Source organism: Geotrypetes seraphini, chromosome 3 (assembly GCF_902459505.1).
Source record: "Geotrypetes seraphini chromosome 3, aGeoSer1.1, whole genome shotgun sequence".
NCBI classification, from domain to species: domain Eukaryota; kingdom Metazoa; phylum Chordata; class Amphibia; order Gymnophiona; family Dermophiidae; genus Geotrypetes; species Geotrypetes seraphini.
The window spans coordinates 157985995-157994008 of record NC_047086.1 but is presented as its reverse complement, the minus strand read 5'-3'; positions in this window follow the sequence as shown (position 1 = coordinate 157994008).

The window sequence follows — 8014 nt, the reverse complement described above, 5'->3', positions numbered from 1 at the left end:
TTTTGAATTAGAGGCTTGAGCAGAATAGATGAGTCTTTAGCATTCTTCTAAAGTTGTAATATAATGTAATGTAATGTAATTTTATTTCTTATAGACCGCTAATCCGTTAGGTTCTAAGCGGTTTACAGAAAATATACATTAAGGATACAATAAAAATAAGATAAGTAAAGATAGGTACTTAGAAATTCCCTTACTGTCCCGAAGGCTCACAATCTAATGTGTGTTTGGTTGACGCAGATGTAGTGGGAGGCCGTTCCAAATTTGGGGGCCTTGGAATTCAAAAGTGGATTTGTATAACTTCTTTCAGCGTTCATGCAAAGGTGATATGAAGGCTAGCTTAAAACGTTGCGTCAATCTCGTGTTGGAGAAAGAGTTTGTAACAGACTAGACCTATGGAATTTTTCCCATAAATGGCTTTGTGGACCAAGCATGCAATATTATATTATGTCCAAGCATAAATGTCTGTCTTCATTCTTAATATTTTGTATTTTGTAAAGATGATGATAAAATTGGCCAAGGTGCCTACTTGGCCTTCACATGTAAGCAACCTATAGTAATATTACACTTGTAATGTCCTATATGAGAGATATGAAATACGAGACATTATGCACTGAAAGATATCATTATACTGGTAAATACAGGCTCAGAAAGACTATTCCATTGTTATTATTATTATTTTATTATATTATTATTCCATTTTGTGCCATCGACTGAGCAGGATGAGAGTTGATGTTTAGCTCCAGCAAAGTTAGATAGAACCGAATATTGTGTTCTGAAATTTTAAATTGTTGTTAATATAGGCAATATTCTGTTAGTAACTTATGATTTAGATTTACGGCTGTGTTTAAACCCATATATTGTATGTTGTAAATCTCTTGGAACATTTCAATAGAAGAGCGATAAACAAATCTAAATAAATAATTAGTCGCATTATGAAGATTCAGGGCACTGATCTAATGTTTGGAGAAACCAGGCCCCTTGTTCAGTCAGAATGATCTAATGTTTGGAGAAACCAGGCCCCTTGTTCAGTCAGAAAAAATATTTACTGTAGTTAGTAATTAACTTGCCTATCAACTCAAGTTTACAGCTTGGCATTCCTGAATTTACACGCCTGAAATAGGCTATTTGAATTGTTTCATCCCGCTGAGTACTGCATGTCCATGTCCTACAGCACTGCAAGAGTCCGCCCTATCAGACTAGATATAAAGCAAGTCGAATAGCAGACAGAAAGCTCATCCACTCTAGTGGAACACTAGGCCGTTCTTCCCTATAAATAGAAGGGGTGCGCAATGTGTCATTCCCATTCAGTGTTTGAGGGAGGTTTTGTGCTCATTCATGCTGCATCTGTTTTGTCAGTGCGTCAGCTAATGGAGAAAGTTAATTGTGTTAGTAGTAAGACCACCTGTCACACACAACCCTCATTTCCATACTAATGGCCCAACAGTGGCAGGCAGCATACACCCCTTTCCTCTCTCTCTTTCTCCCTCTCGCCCCTTGCAGTAGCTGCTCCCGGCCTTTCATATAGGGGCTGTAATGTGTATTTTGTAACTAGGGCCTAGGCCGCTGAAGGAAACATCATCTAGTGATGTCAAATCCCCAGTCTGACTGCTGTTGAAATACGGTAATTAATTGTTGTTGTTGTTGTTAGTGATAATAATTTTCTTGCCATATCCCCTTCCTCTCACTTCTCAACTAACGGTTTCTCAAAAGAGAAAGTGTATCCCCAATCCTCAAAAAAAAACTGTGGCCAGGTCACTGCTATTTTGAAAGCCAGGTAGGAGTATTTTCACAAAACAGTTATGAGTTTTAGCACAATGGCAGAGTAAACATTTTCATGCCCCTGAAAAGTAGAGAATTTCCCCGTGCAAATTCAAACCATTTTTGTTATAATTTTGGTGTTTCTGTATAGTGGTTTAATTAAATAGCATAAAAGCATACAATTCCATCACTTATTTCTGCTTCCAAATGTTGTCCTTTTTCTTCCATATTCAGCTTGTAAAAGGAAAACATAAGTAGCTAAAATCTCTCTTTCTGGCATACTGGGGAAGATCTTGCACTACTATATTACTGACTGTGTCTGCAGCTAAACAATCGCACAACATATATGCAGCACTGTATAGACACATAGAAGAGCCAGTCCTGGTTCAGTGGGGCTTAGTCTACTTGACAGATGGACGGTGAATATAAGTGGACACTGAGGACAAATGGACATCAAGGAGCAAACAAGGATCCTGAATCAAACAGTTGAATCTATAGCGGAATTGGTAGTGGAAACTGTAATAAAAACTTTTGTTAAAGAGGAGGTGGAGTAGAACAATTGCAGTAAGAGAAAGCAAAGTATAGAAGGTCTTAGCCAGCAGGGTGCAGGGAGGGGTGCACTTGCTCCCCCCCCAACCAAAAACAAATGCAAACAATTCTTCATATTTTAGAAATAATAACCAACAGAGGCCGGCAAAAAGTTTGCTTTCTTTCTTATTATTCTGTCCTATGCAAAATCTAGAACAGTCCAGGATGACAAGTTTAAAGAATCCAACATAAATGATTGTTCGTTCATCCATTCCAAACACACTTGCGTGTGGTGGAGCGCAAAGGTTTTCATGCACGTGTGCCCCATGCATGTCGCATGATCCAGTCCGCCAATCTACGGAAACATGTTTGCTCTCTGAATGCTTCTGTTATCCAGTCATCAGTTAGTGGGTCGTTTGCACCCCCCCCCCCCCCAACTACTGTTTCTACTATTACTACAAATGATCAGGAATTGCCCCAGTGAGCATGTACTTGTGCCCTACAAAGGCAACATACCTAGGGCTACCAGATTTTCCGATCGTAAAATCTGGACCCATGACCCCATCCCAGGCCCGCACAGGTCCACCCAAGTCATGCCCCATTCTGCCCCAGCCTCACCCCCCAACCTCTTGTGCTCAGAATTGTGTCAGGAGGGCATCAGCGCGTGCACAGATGTGACACGATGATGTCGCAAACATGCATGTGACGTCACTGCGTTGCATGCCTTCCTGACGTGGTCCAGAGCTGGAAGCTTTTCAAAACCCGGACAAAATGCCATCCAAATGCCTGGACAGTCCTCTAAAAAGAGGATATGTCTGGGTAAAACCTAAACATACCTGGAGAGGCTAGGAGTAGCAGAGTGGGGCAGGAACTAGGCATGAGCCAGGAATCAGAAGTCACTGGGAAAAAACATACGCTAGGAAAAGCTCAGTAGAACAGTGTATAAATAAACATGTAGGTAAAGGTGATCTGGTTGATATAGAGCAGCATTTTTGAAAGGATGTACATTTAAGGATCAAATCAACTCCCTTGTAAAAAAAAAAAAAAGAAAGAAAATGCTTTTTTTTTAGCCTCCATATCTTAAGGAGAGTAAGAGTGTGTTTCCATCAACATCATTTTTCTGTTCTAGTTCAATCTGTTATCTTGGCACATCTGGATTATTGTAATGCATTGTACTTGGGTTTATCTAAGGTCAGCTTGCAAAGACTCCAGTTGATTCAAAATACTGCTGCCAGACTCATTTTTGGTAAGAGTAAACTTGACCATGTCTCTTCTTTGCTCAAAGAATTCCATTGGCTTCCTGTTCATCTTATAATTCAATTCAAGTGTATCTGTATTGCGTATAAGATCCTGTTTGGTATTTTTATCACCCTTGTTCCTGTAGACTGGAATGTATATAGATCACACCTTGCAAGAAACTCTCAAAAACTGAAACTTTCATTCCCTTCTTTTAAGGGTAAATCTAAATCTTTCAGATAATTTAATCAATCTTTTTCTTTCAAATTGACTAAGCTTTGGAATAATTTGTCAAATCCACTAAGAAGCTCAAGTCCCTTTCTCTCATTTCAAAAAGCTTTAAAGACATTTCTGTTTGCTAAACAGTTTGGAAATTAGTTATATTCTTTAATTTAGTCTATCCTTCTTTTTCTTTTGCTGTTAACTGAGTCAAGCTCCTATTGGTGATAACCCGGTCTATAAATCTAAGTTTTAGTTTAATTAGTTTAAATGGGAATTAACGTATCCAGATCAAGAGGTCTCAAGTTCTATTTATATTTCAGAACAGGATCTGCCAATGTAGAGCCTGTTCTAAGATATATTCAAATGCAGGTTATGTGTACCTGGAGCATCCATTTTGGAACCATAAATGTCTAATATATAAGGACCTCAGCAACACCACTTAAAGCTCAAGCCTATCATTGCTTTAAGCTTTATGTACCCAATCGTCATTGGTTCACTTCTTAAGTTAATGTATAAATACTTTTATGATTTAATATCTTTGTTCTATTTAGTAAATGTAGTATTTTCTTTAATACAAATACTTAACTTTCAGTAAGTGTGGTTTCATAGTCGGGGTTAGTGACAGTTGACATGTTTCGCCTAAAGCTCTTTCAAGACTTTGCCCCTAAAACAGAAAAAAAACACTAGTAAGACTTCCTCTCAATTTTATTATTTAAATAGGCTTAACCTTCACCATTGGTGCCACCCCAGACATTATCTTATATTCTTTACCTCTTAGTTGAACCACCATCTCGTACACGTCATCTTAAAGTTGGAAATGGCGGCGGCGTCTCACTAGACATCTTTTCAACTGAAACACCGATATCAGCTGACACTGCCTCGTCGACACACAGTGACTCAGCTGAAAACACGGTGAACCATAGAATTGTAGATCCTAGAACTAACTGACTCATTCAATATTTTTGATGACACAGTCAGACCCAAATATAATACTTGCCATAGTCCCTGGAGTCCGCCATCATGCTTAACTTTAGCATGATAGGCTTGAGCTTTGAGTGGTGTCACTGAGGTTCATGAAAAATTGAAAGCATTTGAAAAGGGGTGGTAGTAAAGTATGTGTAGGAAGTTATAGACATACTGTGATATAAGTATATGTAAGAATATCCTAGAGAGAATTGAAATTAAATTTTATATATATCAGGGTCAAAAGGGACACATAAACCTGGATATGTTGGCACATACATGTTTATGTCAGCTATTTTAGAAAACACACAGGCATTTTTCCTGATGCTATCATAGGGCCTGGTATCTCTTGCCAATTTCAGTTTGGGTGTGGGTGGGGTGAAGGGGGTTGAAATAAGCCACTGGGAAATTTTAAGAGAACAACCTCCCCAAATCTCATCAGTGGAGAACATTTCTAAAACCTAGAAGTCCAGGGAAGCCTGTCATCAATCTTTTTGGACATAGGACATGTTTATATTTTTAGAACTGCCCTAGTCTCATCCAAAACACACCCAGACCATTCCCTCTTCCAGATGCACATTTTTTAAGTTTTAGACTTATATATCCCACCCTTCTAAAATTAGTATTTAGATATTTATGCTGCATAAATGTCTAAATGCTGGTTTATGTATATCAGAGCATCTAAAAAAAAAAAATCACCATAGTGTATCTGAATTTTCAGGAAGCTTTTGACAGTGTCCCTCATTAAAGACTCCAGAGGAAGATAAAAAAAAAAACCATGAGATAGTCTACAACAGGACATTGCGGTCCTGAGAACTAGTTAAATGTGTTAATTATTTATGATTGTGTATTGTGATCCACTTAGAATGTTAAGATAATGTGGAATATAACTATTTAACATAAATAAAACAGGGAAGCCCACATGAATTGAACAGGCTTTGGTGCATTTGCTGAGGCAGAATCACTGCTGCTGCTTTGTAAAAGGGGCCCTAAATTTTTCTAAGTGGAGGGAGGTGGATAGTGCAGTATCATAGGGATCTGGGCTGAGATCTGGAAATAGGAATGACAAGTGAAGTGATCACATCTACAGAAGAGACAAAATGATTCAAAGGTGTTAAATCACATGCAGACTGAGAAATTACCGGAGAACTTTCCAAGACTGGAAGATTGAGCTTCCAAATGGCAGATGAAATTTAATGTGGACAAGTGCAAAGTGATGTACATTGGGAAGAATAACTTAAAATTATAGTTATACAATGAGAGGCTCCACAGGAAAAGGATCTGGGTGTCATGGACAGTACCTTAAAATCTTCTGCTCAGTGTGCACAGTAGCCAAAACAGCAAAGAGAATGTTAGAAATTATTAGGAAAGAAATAGTGAATAAGACAGAGACTATCATAATGCCTCTGTATTGCTCCATATTGAGCATTCTCTGCAATTCTGGTTGTTGCATCTCAAAAAGCATAAGAACATATTGGGTCAGACCAATGGTTCATCTAGCCCAGAATCCTGTTTCCACAGTGACCAATCCAAGTCACAAGTACTTGGCAGAAACCTAAATAGTAGCAACATTCCATGCTACTGATCCCAAGCAGTCTCAATAGTAGACTATGGACTTTTCCTCCAGGAACTTGTCCAAATCTTTTCTAAACCTTGTCCAAACTTTTTTGTAAACCCATCTAAGAAGGGCCATTGAAAAAATCTCAGTCCAACCAAGAAGAGAATGATATGAAGCCATGAAACTTACACGTTATTCCACACTTTTCTTGACACTTTTCATTTCATATCATTGAAATGCTTGAGTACCTGAATAAATTCATGTAAACCATTCTAGGCTCCCTTGGGGGACGGTATAGAAATTGAGGGCTTCTTTTATGAAGCTGCGTTAGCGGTTTAATGCGCGTAATAGCGTGCACTATACTCCCGGCCGCGCTAGCCGCTACCGCCTCCTCTTGAGCAGGCAGTAGTTTTTTGGCTAGCGTTGGGGTTAGTGCGTGATAAAAAATTGCGTGCGATAAAGCCGCTAACGCGGCTTCATAAAAGGAGCCCTGAATGAACTATTCTCTGAGTGAAAAAATATTTCCTCCTATTGGTTTTAAAAGTATTTCCTTGTAACTTCATCTAGTGTCCCATAGTCTTTGAAATTTCTATTTTATTTTTTAACTTTTTATTTTCAAGTATTAAATTTATACAATCTCATCGCAATGTAATTCTTAGAAATATAGAAAAATGGTAACAATAATTTAGCAAAGGAAAAATAATATTCACTATTGTCCTCATATCAAAGGAAATTGAGGCCAACAGAAGGAAAAAGTAAAAGGAAATGAAAAAATTTTTTTTCACCAGAATAGAAAGCCTAATTAAGGAAAATGTCTCAGCCAGTTCCAGTTCTACAGGGTATCCTATGTAGAGACAATCATAGTCACTTTCAATTCTTTAGAAACCACAAAATCCAATAGATGTTTAAGTTCACTAAAGGCAAAAAAATAAATTGCCCTCAAAAATATTACAGCACAAACAAGGAGATCACAGAAAAGATATTCCCAGATCCTGCACTGTGGGGCACAACTCTTGGCATTGTTTCTCGGTACACCTAGAAATATCAGGAAATATTCTAACTTTGAAACCCTAAACATCTGATTCATATAACAAAGAAACAATTTGAGAATAACATTCCTGTCCAATTCTAAAACAAAAAGCTCACAAATAAAGTAGTTCTTTGTATTAGAGAATGACATGGGGGGAACAAAAATCTGTCCCCATCACTGCCCCGTACCCGGCCCACCGTCCCCTTCACTGCCCTGTCACTGTCATCGCCATCCCCTTCACCGCCCCATCACCGTCACTGCCATCCCATTCACCGCCCCATCACCGTCCCCGCAACATCCATACAAGCCTCAGTACTGCAATATTTAGCTTATTCCTTCCTTATAAATCAAAGTTCCTGCTGCTGAACTGGAGAAAGAGATGTTCAGCTGACAGGGCTTTGTTTATACATTTTTATCAACACAACTAATAAACTACTTTATCCTAAAGCAAAAAAAAAAAAAAAAAAAAAAAGAAAATAAATAGAATTTTTTTTTCTACCTTTGTTGTCTGGTTTCTGCTTTCCTCATCTTCTAATTCAATTCCTTCCATCCACTGTCTGTCTTCTCTCTGCGCCTTCCATTTGCTCTGTTACTGTGCCTCTCCCTTTACCCCCCACCCCACCCCATTGGTCTGGCACCCATCTTCTTCCCTCCACTCCCCCATAGTCTGGCATCTCTGTCTTCTTCCCTTCCTGCGTCTTCTCTCCATTCCTTTCAGC